The 17,239-nt window shown below is 38.0% G+C and overlaps 1 pseudogene; it reads left to right on the plus strand.

The window, feature by feature from the left end:
• Positions 1 to 1,852: 1,852 nt before the first annotated feature.
• The window catches only part of Gm29785, a 40,089-nt pseudogene continuing 24,702 nt past the window's right edge, over positions 1,853 to 17,239 (plus strand).

Raw genomic sequence — 17,239 nt, forward strand, 5'->3', positions numbered from 1 at the left:
CTTCAAAAAAAAATAACAAAAATGAACCCAAAAGACCCAGGAAAAAGTAATCCTGACAACATAGAATCCACATTCGAAGCTCCACGTATAAAGGTGTGCAACAATTCAGAATATCACTAGGATATACCAGAACAAGGTGGCGAATTCCAGACAGTCTTTCCTAGGAATAATTCCAATGAATTACTTGTAGGATAATTACATAGTTCAGTGGATTTATAATCATTTTATTGAACTACAAAGAAAAGGAAAACACCATCAGATTTCCACTTTCCTTAAAATTATAGCAAATCATTCAGAAGAGAGAAACAATCAAGGAAAGAAAGTGGTTGGATTTAGAGAAAAATGGCTTGTTAAAATGGTGACTAATTCTATTACTAATCAAAAAATTGATTTAATCAATGGGTAGGTCTGTTTGGTTATAAGAGCAAGGTTCATATATAAGAAGGGATGTGTCTAAGTTTGTAACAACAATACTAATGATGCAACTACCACAGCTAATTCAATGCTTATAACAAGTAAATAATAAATAATTTAAATTTATTAATCCACCTCAGCAGAATAAAAGATAGAGTTACATGTGTACACGTGTAGAAGAAAAATCTGATGTGACATAACCTTAATGGCTGCAATAATAGCTGCAATCCCACTGGCAGTGTATAATCTAAATTCATATTCAGTATATGAATCTTATGCAAATTAATTGTTATAAACATAAGAGGACACTGATATGAATGGAGAGTATATGATCACCAGCAATTCTCTATCAGTGAAGGCCAGACATAATAGGCAAGATATCTGTGTACTGATAGGGTCCTAAAGAAGGCCATCTCACAGGCATTGTCATAAACCTTGTTTAACACTGTCAATGAATCTTTGGAAATACTTTGGTGATGGCAAATCTATTAAGATTTGGTGAAAATATTTCCTATTTGAATCTTCTTGAAAGCAAAATATATCTTAGAAAATTAAGGTGCGAAACAAATCAGAACAAAATTGAGCCTGATATACTCAAGTCATCTGTGATAGCAGTTTCAAGGGCAGCACAAGGCTGCTTTATTTGTAATTTTCATTATTTCCTTTGGTAAAGCATTGCATGCATTTATACCTATAGATTTTTCAGTTATAACTACACAAACACTAATTTCAAACATGTTAGTGATATATTTTAAATTGTCCATCTGAAGCTGGAAGATGGCTTAGCAGGTAAAGAAACATATTATCAAGGCTGATCATCTGAGTTCAATTCCAAAATCCATGTGGCTGATGATAATGCTGCAAATTATTCTACTAAATTCACATACCTGACTTCTTGGCTTGCAAACCAGCATGAGAGAGGTAGAAAAGATGAAAAATGAGAAAAAAAAGGACACATAAGAGGGACTTGGTGCCATGATACCGAGTCACTGCTTTTAGTTGAGACTGACTGAGGGCTTCTATAGTGAGAACCAGATAAAGTTTCTAACAAGCTGACATTCCACCCACAGTTGGATTGACTACAGATCAACTAAGCAAGTACTTTGAATGTTGGTATCTGAGATATAGGAGACAAAGTATGTGACTGTTAACAAGGGAAGAAATATGGTACACTAGGAAAATTGAAACACAAATCATGGCATTGCCCAGTGTGGCAATCCACATTGTCAAGTCCCAAAAGCATACTGTAAGCACTCCATAGAGTGGTGGAAATATGTATACTGAGTCCTCAAAGCAGGTGTTTGAGTCCCATATTTCTGTGTTGAAATTATTGTTCATGAAAACTCTTCAGTTTTACTAGAGTACTATAAAGAATATTCTTGGGTGTCTTTGTCAACATTATAGAAATTTTGATAAGTTCAGAGTCTAGAAAGTAATAATGGAGAGGAACAGGTAAGTGCAGACAAGGTCAAAGTCAATTTGTAATTATGTTAAATGGCACCTAGAATTTAGGTGGACAATTATTTTATAAAGAAGGAGATGATTTAATTTAGGTTTGATGAAATCTGTCTAATTGTTCTACACTGAAGTTCCAAATAAAAGCACATGAATCAAGAAAAATCCCACATGGCCGTTAAGACAACCTTTGTCATTTACTTGTGGAAGACCTGGGTTTTTTAAGGGATCATCAGAGATTGCAGCCTCATCCTGGGGTCTCCTGACAGGTGTCTTGATGGAAAGTAGAATGATGCCACTGGATGTTCTGAGCACAACACATAAAAGAGAAACAGTTCTTCTACTGACACCACACATCCTTTCTGCCAGTTATCTCCCAGGGATCAGTGTGTGAAAAAGAGCTGATTAGTACATTAATCATCTCAGAAAGATAACTGGGATTGTGAAACCTGGGAGACAGTGCTGACACTGATTGTGTCCCACTTGCTATGCCAACTGAGAATGAAGACAAACGTCCATAGAAAGACATATTCACCCATGACATTTTCTAATAATTACATTTCTTGAATAAAACACAAAGCTGTCTGTAACCATACAGCTGACAGGACACTAATCTCCTTGCTGCTAAGTTGAGCTTTCCTGGATAAGTGTTTTAGAAATAGAACCTGATAGGAGTTGACAGCCATGCCTGCAGGTATGGAACAGATTCAGGCACCACAGCTCTACCTGGAGTGACAGTGCAATCTATACACACACTATGGACCATTTTTTTTTTCAGACTCCTTAAACTAGAAACACTTATTTCATCTTTGTTTAATGTTATTTCTCAAATAAATAGAATAAAATATTATTTTCTTTCCTTTAACTATTATAAAGTATCAGGACAGTAGCCATTAGTTAAAACTGAATTCTGCTATTTTTTAATTTTATTATTTTATTTATTTATATTTCAAATGTTGCTGCCCTTCTGGTCTGCCCATCATGAATTCTTTACCCCATTCCCCTGTTTTACTTCTCAGAGGGTGCTCCCCTAACAACCCACCTACCCCACAAGTATCCCTCTTTCCATGGCATCAAGCTTGTGCAAGATAATGTGGATCCTTTCCCACTGAGGCAGGACAAGACAGTCCACTGCTACAAATGTAGCAGGGGCCACCAAACAGCCCATGCATACTCTTTGGTTGGGGGCTTAGCTTTTTCTATGGGGTTTCAACCCCATTCATCTCCTTCAGTTTGTCCTCCAATTCCTCCATAGGTTCCCTGACTTCAGTTCAATGGTTGGCTGTAAGTATCTGCATCTGTCTCAGTCAGTTGCTGGTAGAGCCCCTCACAGGACCGCCATGCTAGGCACCTGTCTGCAAGCATAGCATAGCATCAGTAATAGTGCTAGGGTTTGGTGCCTGTACATTGGATGGATCCCAAGTTGGGCCAGGCTCTGGATAGCCTTTCCTTCAGTTTCTGATCCCCTTTTGTCCCTGCATTTCTTTGAGACAGTAACAGTTCTGAGTCAAGAACTTGAAGATGTGTGGGTCTCCCATATCTTAAATGAGGGACATGTCTGTTTACTGGAGATGGTCTCTTTAAGTACTATCTCTCTATTGTTGGGCATTTTGGCTAAGGTCATCCCCATTGGGTCCTGGGAGTCTCTCTCATCCCTGATGCCTGACTCTTTCTAGAGTTCCCCCACACCCCAGTGTGCTGCACATTTCTATTCATTCTCCTGGCCCTCAGGGCTTCTCTTCTGTCTCTACCATACATAATCCTGCCCCCTTTTTCTCTATCCCTCTCCTTTCCCACCCTGGTCCTTCCATACCTCCCTCTGCCTCCCAGCGTTATTTTGTTCCACCTTCTAAGTAGGATGGAAGTAACCACACTTGGATCTTCCTTCTTTTTAAGTTTCACATTGTCTGTGAGTTGTATAATGAGTATTTTGAATTTTTTTGCTAATATCTACTTATCAGTGAGTATATACCATGTATGCCATTTTAGGTCTGAGTTTTTAATAGCTGAGTAGTATTTTATTCTGTAAATGAACCACATTTCTATATCCATTATTCATTCCAGGAATACCTTGGTGGTTTCTAGCTTTTGATTATTACAAATAAGGCTGCTATGAACACAGTGGAGCAGGTGTCCTTGTAGTATGGTGGAGCATCTTTTAGGTATATGCCTCAGAGTAGTATATCTGGGTCTTCAGGTATAACTACTTCCATTTTTTTTTCTTTTGAGGAATCGCTAGATTGATTTCCATAGTGTTTGTACCAGTTTGCTATCCTATAAGCAATGGAAGTGTGTTCTTCTTTCTCCACATCCTCACCAGTATCTGCTGTCACCTGAGTTTTTTACCTTAGCCATTCTGACTGGTGTAAGGTGGATTCTCAGGGTCATTTTGGTTTGCATTCCCTGATGACTAGGAATGTTGAACATTTTTTTGTTGTTGTTGTTGTTAACCATTAGCGATTCCTCATTTTAGATTTCTCCATTTAGTTCTATTCCCCATTTTTTAATTGGGTTATTTGGTTTTCTGGAATCTAATTTCTTGATTTGTTTGTATATCCTGGATAGTATCCCTCTATCGGATGTATGGTTAGTGAAGATCTTTTCCCAATCTGTAGAATGCTGTTTTGTTATTGACAGTGGCCTTTGTCTTACAGAAACTTTTCAGTTTCCTGAGGTTCCATTGGTCAATTGTTGATCTTAGAACCTGAGTCATTGGTGATCTGTTCAGGAAAATTTTCCCTGTGCCAATGCATCCAGGGCTATTTTCCACTTTCTTATCTATTAGATTCAGTATATATGGTTTTATGTGGGGGTCCTTGATCCACTTAGACTTGAGTCTAAATCTGAATCAATTTGCATTGCTCTACATGCAGAACACCAGTTAAACCAGAACCATTGTTGAATAATATGTTTTCATCTTTTCACTGTGTGGTTTTGGCTTCTTTGTCAAATATTAAGTGTCTATAGGTATGTGGGTTTCTTTCTGTGTCATCAATTTGTTTCCACTGCTTGACCTGTGTGTCTCTGCATCAATATCATATGCTTTTCATGACTATTTCTATGAAGTACACCTTGAGTTCAGGGATAGTGACCCATCCAGAAGTTCTTTTATTGTTGAGATTTTTTTTTTTTTGCTACCCTGGGTTTTTGATATTCCAGATGAACTTGAGAACTGCTCTTTCTATCTCTGTGTAGACCTGAGTTGCTATTTTGATGTGGATTGCATTGAATCTGTAGTTTGCTTTTGGTAATATAGACATTTTTATTATGTTAAGTCTACCAATCAATGATCATGGGAGATATTCCATCTTCTGAGATGTTCTTTAATTTCTTTCTGCAGCGAGTTGAAGTTCTTGTCATATAAATCTTTCACTTGCTTGATTACAGTTTACACCATGATATTTTATATTGTGATGGATGTTGTTTCCTTTCTTTCTTGGCCCCTTTATCACTTGTATAAAGGAAGTCTAAAGATTTGTTTGAGTTAATTGAATATCCACCTACTTTGCTGAAGTTGCTTATCAGCTATAGGAGTTCTCTGGTTAAATTTTTGGGGTCACTTATATATATTCTCATATCATCTGCAAACTGTGATTACTTGACTTCTTCCTTTCCAATTTGTATCCATTCCCTCTCTCTCTTTCTCTCTCTCTCTCTCTCTTTCTCTCTCTCTCTCTCTCTCTCTCTCTCTCTCTCTCTCTCTCTCTCTCTCTCTCTCTCTCTCTCTCTCTCCTGTCTAATCCCTCTACCTAAAACTTCCAGTACTATATTGAATAAATAGGGAGAGAGTGGGCAGCCTTGTCTTGTCTCTGATTTTAGTGGGATTGCTTCTGCTTTTTATCCACTTAATAGATGTTGGATGTTAGTTGTCTGTATATTGCTTTTAACTTGTTTATGTACATGGCTTGGATTCCTGATCTCTCTTGAACTTTGACATGAAGGGGTGTTATATTTTTTTGAAGGCTTCTTCAGCATCTAATGAGATAATCATGTAGCTTTTTTTTTTTTTTTTAGTTTCTTTATATAGTGGATTTTGTTAATGTATTTCCATATATTGAACCATCCTTGCATCCCTGGATGAAGCCTACTTGATCATGGAGAATGATCATTTTGATGTGTTCTTGGATTCAGTTTTCAAGAATTTTATTGAGTGCTTTTGTGTTGATATTTATAAGAGAAATTAGTCTGAAGTTCTCTTTCTTTGTTGGGTCTTTGCATAGTTGAGGTATCTGTGAGTAACTGTGGCTTCACAGAATAAATTAGATAGTGTTCTTTCTGTTTCTATTTTGTGGAATAGTTTGAAGAGTATTGGAATTAGCTCATTTTTGAAATTCTGGTAGAATTCTGCACTAAAACCATCTCACCCTGGGCTATTTTTGGTTGAGAAACTTTTAATTTCTGCTTCTATTTCTGTATTGGTTTTGGGGACTGTTTATATAGTTTGCCTGACCTTAATTTAATTTTGGTACATGGTATTTGTCTAGAAAATATTCCATTTCATGTATATTTTTCAGTTTTGTTCAGTATAGGATTTTTAGTAAGACTTAAATGTTTATCCTCTTTCTTTTAAACCACAGAATATATATTTTTAATATAATAAACACCTGGGAAATACTAATAAGATTTAGTGACTCTCTGAATTTCCCTAGACTGGAGTAGAGGTTGAGAAGAACACAAACAATATAGAACAGAAATAGAGCCTTATGTAGGAATGGCCTGCTTGAAGATATGAGTGACACAAAAGCAACAGGAGAAAATGAACCCTAGACCTTTCATTGAGCCAAAGATACTTCCTTATCTACAACTGCAGAAGACAAAATGTTATGATCACGTTATACATGGGATCGTATGGTGTATGGAGAAGATGTGCATACAGTGCTTAACTTTTAAATATGAGCAGTACATTTAAATAAATTGTATGTCAAATCTAAAATCCATCTGACCAGGTGGGAACTTGTGTGAATTTCTTATAATATTTCATAAATAAGTACCAATTTATACCATAAGTACAATAAGCAAGTAAGCAAATTATACCATACAGTAAAAATCTTAGGATCATTTTAAGTAAGCACATGGTTTAATAGGGGAAAGCATCATTGATCTTGACAACCACTCAACTCTCACTCAAGGTGTGCATTCAAAGTGTAGTAGGGAAGAGCAGAGCAGAATTATGGCTTCAGTGTGGCAGTGGAAGTGGCACTAAGGCTTCTACTCACTGCATTTTACAAATATATTTCCATGTTAGCTTTCATTTAGCCTGCTGATGAGCCAGCATCCAAGACCTTAGTATCCTGTTGGTTCTGTGTTCAAGATGATCTCTCTGCTCTACTTTTCAACATAGCTGAAAGGAACCTGGTTACTTCAATCCAACCAAGATACATAGGCTCTTGCTAAACTCTTCATAGAGTATCTATATTTTAAAGGCTATTTATCACAACTATCCATTTGTTTATTCAGTCACTCAATTGATTAATCAATGAAGAATTATTCATTCCCCACATCTGTTACACAAAACCTAATGAGGAATGTAAAATTAATATTTTCTCAGGGATGGAGAGATGAGTCAGCAGTTAAAGAGCACTAGGTGCTCTTCCAAAGGTTCTGAGTTCAATTCCCAGCAACCACGCAGTGTCTCAGATCCATCTCTAGTGGGATCCAATGTCATCTGCTAGTGTGTATAAAGAGAGTGACAGTATACTAACATATATAAAATAAGTAGATCTCTAGAAATGTCTTATCTTAGAAATTTATCTTTTTTGGGGGGGCGGGGGGGGGGTTGAGACAGGGTTTCTCTGTGTAGCCCTGGCTGTCCTGGAACTCACTCTGTAGACCAGGCTGGCCTTGAACTCAGAAATTCACCTGCCTCTGCCTCCCAAGTGCTGGGATTAAAGGTGTGCGCCACCACCACCTGGCTTTCAATTTATTTTTTATTTTAAGATGTGGCCATGATTTCTGACCTCTAACTGAATAACCCATGCTTGGTTAATTTCGACAAATTAAAACATGTTACAAATATTTTTTACATATTATAAATTTTCTAAAACACCTTATGCCAACATTAAAGATATTTTCACAGACACTCAAGTTATACTTGACATACTTGATCAAAGAAAACTACCAAGCCCCCTCGCTTAGATACTAATGAAACTTTTGTCATATTCATATTGAACCCACACCTGTAAATCCCATGATACTCTTTTGTATATGCAATAAGCCTGATAAACAGAAGACATGTTAAATGAAACTGCTTGTGTTATTTAAGCTCGTAAAATAGTGTATTTATTCAAGTCATTCGTATCTCTTCTCTATTAAAAACCGTTCCTGTTCTTAGAGAATTCTAAGAGGAGGAGAGAGGGGTTGTAGGCAGGATTAGAGGAGGCCTACAAATACTCACAGATTGGGGTTACATCTGAGGACAGAATTGTAAACAGAGCCCATCTAGCAAAATGCTCCTTATAGTTTTGGGTTTGCCTCTGTATAGAAAATATAGACTTACTTGTATAGAGGAGTTGTATGTGGTAATTAACGGAGCTAATTAGCTGTTCTGACAATGACTAAGAAGATAGTCTTGTAGTAAACATTTTATAGTTTTAGGATTTTATTTTGTTGTTGTTTTTGTTGTTTTTGTTAGTGTGCTTTAGAGACAAGTCTTTATCTTGAGCCTGGGATCATGAGGAGGTACAGGTTCTCCTGCATCAGCCTCTAAAGTGTTAGGATTGAAGACATCTGTCACTAAACACAACTTGTTCTACTTATTTGAGTTTTCACTTATTCTTTGAGATATTTGGTACCACTTGACTGGCATTCTAAAGTGTTTCTGGATTCGTGTCATATTGGCTTACATGAAATGTACAGAAAATTCAAATGTCATTAATACCGATAGATCATTGCTGACTAGTCTGCTTCTGAAGAGGTAGTCACTTAGAGGGAAGACTTAGAAAACTACCATGTATCTAGTTATGAAGTTAGTATTTAGTGCCAAGAAGCACTTAGTGAATGTCTGTAAACACGGCATATATTTCATACTGCAATTACTGTTTAAGCTTTTGAAAGTGCATTATTGTCAAGGGAACTATAGAGTCTCAGAGTGTGACCTTATTTATTTTAGGGAAAAGAACACTTAAAATTAGATTGTGTACTTATCTCAGAGAAACATGTTACACTATCACATTTGGAAAGTAGATTTACATGCAAGAAAGAGACTAACAACCTCACCCTTGTTCTATATCTGGATTTTAAACACTACTAATATTTAAAATATATTTTTGAATCATTTTTCTTAATAGTCTTTAATATGGTGTGATGTTTCTATTTGTCTTTGGGGACATATTGAATAGGAAAGAAATCAATAGACATAATTTTGTACGTAAAATATCCAGTGATTTATTACTTTATGTATCAATATCAGCTTTAGAAATAATTTTAAAGTTAAATAACTCATAAGTGCAAAGATAATATATGAACTGGTATAACTGACGATTTACTTGGTCATTAGAACACAAAAAAAGATTTTTTTTTAAGTAGAAAAGTAAAAATGACAAAATCTAACCATTGTTTAATCTCTCTCTCTCTCTCTCTCTCTCTCTCTTTCTTTCTTCCTTTCTTATATTTGTTGTTTCATCCTTCCTTCCTTTCTTTTTTCTTTTCTTTTTAGTATTTTTGTTTTGAATGCAGAGAAACAGTTAAATGAAGGTAACTGCATAACCATTATCTTACATACTTACAATTTCGATAGAATAATTAAAATTAAAAATCTCCTTCTAATTCTCAAATTCATAAATAATATATGTTGTGTCCGGCCATCGGCTCACATGTCTGGGTTCTAGTCTGGAAAGGCATCTTGGAAACCTGGAAGAGAAGAGGGGGGCTAGGTGGAGCGAGAGAGATGTAACCAAGACAGTCATTCTGATCAAGGTTCAATTTTAATGTCAGCAAACACGCTTTATAAAGAAGAAGGGAGGGCCATCCCTAGCCATGCAAAGTTCCTTTGAAATAGATAGGTCAGCCTTCTAGTGGGAACTCCCTAGGTGTTCTTGGAAGAGAACTGGTTAGGCCTCAGGCAGGTTGGGCCTCAGGCAGGTAGTGGCACATCAAAGGAGCGGCACAGCAGGTGGCTCCACTTAAGCGGTGGATGGTCACTGCCAGCCTTGCTAGGCTGGAAAGAGGTAACAAATATATATATGTATTTTTTAAAGATTTATTTATGTATTATATGTAAGTACACAGTAGCTGTCTTCAGACACTCCAGAAGAGGACAACAGATCTCATTGAGGATGGTTGTGAGCCACCATGTGGTTGCTGGGATTGAACTCAGGACCTTTGGAAGAGCAGTCAGTGCTCTTAACCACTGAGCCATCTCTCCAGCCCCAAATGCATAATATATTATTATTAATGATCATCATCAGGCTATCATTAGATCTCAGAAATACTTGAAAGTCGAATCCTTGTGAGATTTTAGATTGTTGACTGTAGTATTCCTGGCCCTCCTCCGAATCCCTGGAGGTGTCTGTTGTAACTTCTCCTTGCACAAGTGTAATGTTTTAGATTACACATGTTTCTTACATCATTTTGAGTTGTTACATAACTGAACTGGGTACTGAGAAGTTTCATGATGGTGATTTCTCACAATTCTATGAACAGTGAAGTTCAAGCAGACGGGCCTGCATCTAACAGAGCTGTTCTCCAGCAGAATACAAAAAGTGAAGAGAGCACCCTGCATAACAAGGATGGGGCTGCAAAACTCACCTTTCCCTGTGATAGTGAAAAGGTTTGCAGGCATGTTGAATTAGCTTTCCTGTATTTTAATGAACCGAACTCTCAAAACAGTTGGGAACTGGACACTGAATTTCTAACACCTGAGCATAGGAAAATGCATTTGCATCCTAACATTACATTGCTGATCCCCTGAGTGTTATTTTCATATATGAAATATTGATTATATTCCAGTAACCTCAAATTCATTACTCCACAAACTCAGAAATTCAAAAATCTAGAGAGTTACCTAAATTAGATATAGAATGAATCAAGGCATGAAGGCATGATGCGTCCCGAAGCAAACCCATTGCTTCCCATGACAATAAGTGCTTCCCAATATAATTTGAGCGCAGGTAGGGAAAAGGTAGCCCCATTGCAGTAAAGAAAATACGCAAGAAGAAAGTTAACCAGTCGGGGTGTGTCCATGTGGTGAGGGAAGACACTGCAGTCCTAAGCTCCTTTGATTTGGTGCTCCAAGTTCTCAGTGAAGACTGGAAGGTGTGTGGAGGGATGAGCCCCAAAGACCATCACAGCGGGGATGAACAGCCCTGTCCCCTTGCTGGCTGAGCTGAGTTCACTCAGCATCTGTATAAACTGGGTGTTACATACCTGCGATTTCTGAAAGGTGAAGTGGCGTATTAAAGACTGCTCTCTGGGTTTCAGTGCATGGCTCACTGAAGAGACCTCCATTCCCTGAGCTTCATTGAGTATTAACTTGTGTTAGTTTTCTTCAGTCCTCTCTTCTCGGTAATTTGCTCATTCTATCCCTGGAGCTTTTCACTGATTTTATTTTTATTTACTTTCAGTTTTAAATCTCTACCTTCATTTGATTTTGAATATTTTATTGTCATAAAATATTCATAATTTTGTTGAATTCTATTTTGATAATCTGATTTTCCTTCTTATTTCAATCACTTGTTTCTTGGTGTCATTCCTCTGAAAATTCATTGAAATGCTTATTAATGATTAATGCATTCTGTGAATTTTTGAACCTTTTGAACAGGTTAGACTTGGTTTTAGTCTATTGTCCTTAGTTTTATCTAAGTTGCACTGCTTTGGAAATATTTCTATGGGGTCTGTGGCTCTTGGCAGGATAGCAGGGTCATAGCTTGTGGCTGGTAGCTCTGGGGGGTCCTGAGGGGAAGAGGTAAGCCTGTCAGCAAGGACTTTCACTGTGCTGAGAGGAGCTGTGAGAATGTGACAAGGGACTAGATGAGGCTTTGGGGAGGCCAAAGTCATGAGAATTGCATGGAACATCAGGGGCATGCTTACTGGCCCTAGAGCAGTGCTTGGAGGTAGAAATGCAAACTGAGGCCAGGAACCATTCAAGACTCAGACATACTGTCAATGTGAGTTCTCTGGGTGTGTTCCCAAGTGGTTGACTGTGCACAGTACTGATCAAATTTCTAAATCCTGTCAGGTTTCCTGCTAAGAAATACAGGATGAATAATGAATATGCTGTTGAGATGTTGTTTCTCCCTTGTCCCTTGTTGTGTGCTTCTCTAAAGATGCCAGGCTTTGCTTTTGTGTGTGTGCGTTTGTGTGTGTGTTTGTGTGTGTGTGTGTGTGTGTGTGTGTGTGTGTGTGCGTGTACTTTACAACACACTCAGTCACAGTATTTTCAATTAGACTACTTTCTCTTCTACTAACAATTCTAGTTATGTTTTTTATTTATTTATTTTGTATAAATTATACTTTCCCATCATCCTGCCTGCACCAATTTGTACCTAATGTATATTACTTCCTGTGAAGTTGTCACTACCTTGCCTTTTCAGTGGAAGACTGGTGTGATTCTAAGGCAAATTACAGGACCTAATCTACTTTTTGGTTCTTTATTTTCTACATAAAGTTTTATATTTCTCCTATTGTATACTAAATAATTTCCTTTAGTATAACATGACAGACAATTTGATTTTTATGTAATTTTGAGAAACCTCTGGACCTCATCTGTTTTATATTTCATCTTTCTGTGTTTTGAATTTTTATATTAACATCTGGTTTTCATCAAGTTCTCTGTCATGACTTTTAATTATAGATTTCTTTCTATTTAAATCTATATTTTCTACTTACAGGTATATTTTTCCACTTCCCTGAATTATTCAAATATTTCTTTGTTTGTTTTATTTATCTATGTATTTTTTATTGAGACATAGGCTCACTATGTAGCTATGGCTGGCCATGACCATTATGTATAGATCAGGCTTGCCTCAAACTCACAGAATCCTTGTGCTTTTCCCTCTCAGATGTTGAAAGACTCCTAAAGTGATTATTAAAGGATAATTTGAAAAGTGTTATTCATTATTGTGTTGTTGTAATCGTGTTCAAATATGGAATTAAATTATCTAGTAAGTTTGTTACACCATGGATCATGTTAAAGTTAAAAATAGGATGTCTGCCTGACAAACCCAACTGAAACCTTGCAATCCATATATACATGAAGAATGGACATTAACAGGCAGTTTCCTAAGAGTGTGGCATCCTAAAAAGAAGTATCTGGTCCTTAGTGTAGTCTTTGTACTGTTTCCTGTGTGATGCAGAGTGGAAACCTTCTCCTCTACACATCTCTGTCTTCATGATCTTTCTCCATACCATGCATCCAGAACCAAAGGATGAACCTGAGCTGAAATGAAATGCCCACCAGTCCCTTATAGTAAGTACATTTCACAGTAACTGAGGGTCTCACTAGCATAGGAAGGTGATGCTGGTGAACTGCATTGTTCTTGTGACTAAACAACATGACTTTCAGCCCTTTGGAACTGGTTTGAGGAGAGAATTCAGAACGACTGGAACAAACAGAAGAGTGAGCCAAGAGTGCTTAAGCAAAACTTAGTGGGTATTTTTCTTCCTTCCTTCCTTCCTTCCTTCCTTCCTTCCTTCCTTCCTTCCTTCCTTCCTTCCTTCCTTCTTTCCTTCCTCCCTCCCTCCCTCCCTCCCTCTCCCTCCCTCTCCCTCTCTCTCTCTCTCTCTCTCTCTCTCTCTCTCTCTGTGTACAGAATTGTTTCTGCATTTACTTACTTATTTTTTAAATTATTTACATGACAAACAACCATTTTGTTCCCTTTCATGGTTCCCCCAGCAGATTTTTCTCCCCCTCCCCTCCCCCTCCTCCTCCCCCTCCCCTCTCCCTTTCCTTCACCTGAGAGGGCAATCCCCTCTCCCCAGGTATCTCCCACATCCTGGTGCATCAAATCCTTGCAGGATTAGGCACATCCTCTCTCAGTGAAGCCAGATGAAGCAGGCCTCTACTTCAGATGTACTGGGATCCTTGGACAAGTCTTTGTATCCTCTTTGGTTGGTGTCTCAGTCTCTTCGAGCTTGCAGGGGTCCAGTTTAGTGGGTGTTTCTTACAGGAACTCAACCCAGCAATACACCAATAAAAATAAAAGATATAGAATGGGCCGATGCATCTTCAGAACCAGAATTCCTTGGAAATTAGACCAAATGCCATTTTTGTGACAAAGAACTTATCTGTAGTTTATATTTTGAATTGTTGAGCAAGGCTGAGTTTTAAAATAATGGTTAAATTAATCAGGCTGAGAAGATGTTGAATCAGCCCAGCAATCAAGCTGTGGCATGGGTATCGCTGGCTGCTTTTTGATAGATTTACAGTGAGAACTTGTAGTAAAAGATTCAGAAAATGTGGATCTTGAGATAAAGAATCATTGTTAACGGTAGAGCTAAGAAATTTTTTTGAAGAGATTACCCCACGTCAACCAACTACTTTACATGAGATGATATCTTGGGACCTGACCATATCAGACAGACAAGCAGAGGGCATGGAAGAATAGACTTACTGGAAAGGTCTTCATCTGGGAATACAGAACCTAAGCTTATTCTACTCCCACCAGAAAGTGTTTACCAGATTTGTTTCCACCACACTCAACTGACCAGGTCCTTGAATCTTCCTTATCACAGTCTAAGAGGAACTGCCATTGTTTGATCAACTGGCAAATTTTGGTATAGTTGTGTGATTATTTGTTATACATACCAAATATTATGATGTCAGAGGGGATTCTATCCAAATTTCAAAGGAATTGCTAGACCAGGCATTGTATATCAGGGTCAAAATTTCTGTAAGAAATCTTTGAGAAGGTGGTTTCCTAAAGCTGTGAGAGAGAAGCCTTAAGCTATGGTGGATAAATCAGAGTTCTAGACATGCTATGAATGTGGAATATCTACTGAAGAAAGCCACAGGCAATGAGTCAAGTGTGAGAGAGAAAATGTGTGCTTCAAGTGGCAAGACAGTGGTGGAACATTCAAAGTACACTGAGATACACAACACCCCATGCCTTCAATCCTGGATGTGAAGAACATTGAATGATTTCCTTGAGGGAAGTGGTCCCTGATTTCTCTTGCTCCTTTTGCCCATTTATTAAAGAATATTTACTGTTTCATTGTGTCTTAGAAGTGGCAGAAGTCCAATGACAGGACCAGCACACAGACATATTTTACTTCATTGTAGGAATGAACATTTCTAAACACAGTACTCAAGGTTTGCTTGCTCTAAATTAAACTTCGGTCTTGGTGTAGCTCTCTGCAACAGAGGTTAGATAATAAGGGGAAATATCCATGTGGAACAGTCTCAGAAATGAGACTTACCCCTGAGCAGATAGATGAGGGAAATTTTTGATTTCTGACATTTGTTCTTATCCCTGTATAATCTCTTGGCTAAAACTATAAGTGAGACGTATAATTTGGATGTTAATGCTTTGGATCATGAGAAGGCTATCGTAGCTGGATGTGGGAACAAGGGCAAGATGCTATGATTTGAATAGGAAACACCACAGACTAATATATGGCTTGCATATCTCATAGCTGCTGATGCTAAACTAGGGCAGCACGAGGAGCTTTAGAGGGAGCACAAGGGAGTAACTAAGTCACTCATGGCACACTTTTAAACATTCCTTCCCCATTCCATGTTGTCAATGTAGTACTGTGTGACTTTTCTTCTCACAGTCTGTCTTTATGAGCATATGTCTGGAACTGAGATAGACAAGAGCAAAATGCCTGCTGTCCTGAAATCTGTTATCTCTCAAAACTATTTTAAAGTCAGATGTTATTGTATCATGTTTGTGGCAGCTGAGGGAGCTCTCTTTTTGTTTGTGTAGTTTTTTTGTTTGTTTGTTTGTTTGCTTTGCTTTGCTTTCCTTTTTAAAATTAATTTATTTATTTAATTTTTATCCTCATTGCAGCTTCCCCTCCCTCTTTTCCTCCCAGTCTTTCCTTCTCACCTTACTTTCTCCCACAATACACCCTTCCTCCTCCCATTCTCCCATTATTATCAACTATCAATATCATACCAATATCATATCAATATAATATCAAGTTGCAGTAAGACTAGGAGTATCTATTGAGTCTAGGCAAGGAAGTTCAATTAGAGGAAATGGATCCAAAGACAGTCAGTATAATCAAAGATGGGACCTGTTCCATTTTAGGAGTCCCTCTTGAAGACACAGCTGCACAATGTTTACATATGAGCTAGGACCTAGGTCCTTCCCAGGCATGCTTTCTGGTTGGCAGTTCAGTCTCTATGATTGCTTATAGGCCCAAGTTAGTTGACACTGTAGGATTTTTGTTGTATCTTTGAACCCTCTGGCTCCTTCAATCTTTCTTCTATGTCTTCCATGGGCTTCCTTAAATTCAGCTTAATGGTTGGCTTTGGGTCTTTGCATTTCTTTCCATCAGTTTCTGCATGAAGCCTCTCAAATGACAGTTATGCTAGGCTCCTTTCTGCAAGTACAGCAGCATATCAGTAATCATGTCCACCGTTGGTTCCTTCTCATGACATGGGCCTCAAGATGGGTCAGTCATTGATTTTGCCATTCCCTCAAATTCTGCTACATCTTTACCCTTGTACATCTTGAAGGCAGGATGTATTGTAGTTCTAAGGTTTTTTGGTCTGGGTTGGTATCTTGGTCCCTCCATTGGAAGTTTTACCTGGTTACAGGACATGGCTGGTTCAGGCTCAATATTCTCCATTGCTAGGAGCATTAGTTGGATCACTCTAACAGATTCCTGTGGGTCTCAATATGCCATAGGTTTCTAGTTCATTCTAGAGATGTAACCCATTCAATCTAGTTATCTTTTCTAATAGTCTCCTTCAGTCCTCTCCATACCTCATTTCTCCAGTTCCAATCTATACAAGGTAGGGTTTTATTGCTGTGAACAGACACCATGACTAAGGTGACTCTCATAAGGAAAACATTTAATTGGGAGTGCCTTACAGATTCAGAAGTTCAGTCCCTCACCTTCAAGGGAGGAGCATGGCTGCATCCAGGCAGGCATGGTTCAGGCAGAGTTGAGAGTCCTACATCTTCATCTGAAGACTGATAGAAGAAGACTGGCTCCCATGTGGTTAGGAGGAGAGTCTTAAACCCCATGCTCACAGTGACATGCTTACTCCACAAGGCCACCCCTACTCCATCAAGGCCACACCTCCAAATAATTCTACTCCCTCCACCAAGCATATTCAAACTATCACATTCTATTCTCTGGCCCCCATAAGCTTGTTCAAACATGAGTCTATGAGGGCCATACCTAAATATAGCATAATGCAAAGCATATGTAGTCCAACTTTAAAAGTCCTTCTAGTTCATGGCAGTTTCAGTAAGGTATA

Source organism: Mus musculus, chromosome 9, assembly GCF_000001635.26.
Source record: "Mus musculus strain C57BL/6J chromosome 9, GRCm38.p6 C57BL/6J".
NCBI classification, from domain to species: domain Eukaryota; kingdom Metazoa; phylum Chordata; class Mammalia; order Rodentia; family Muridae; genus Mus; species Mus musculus.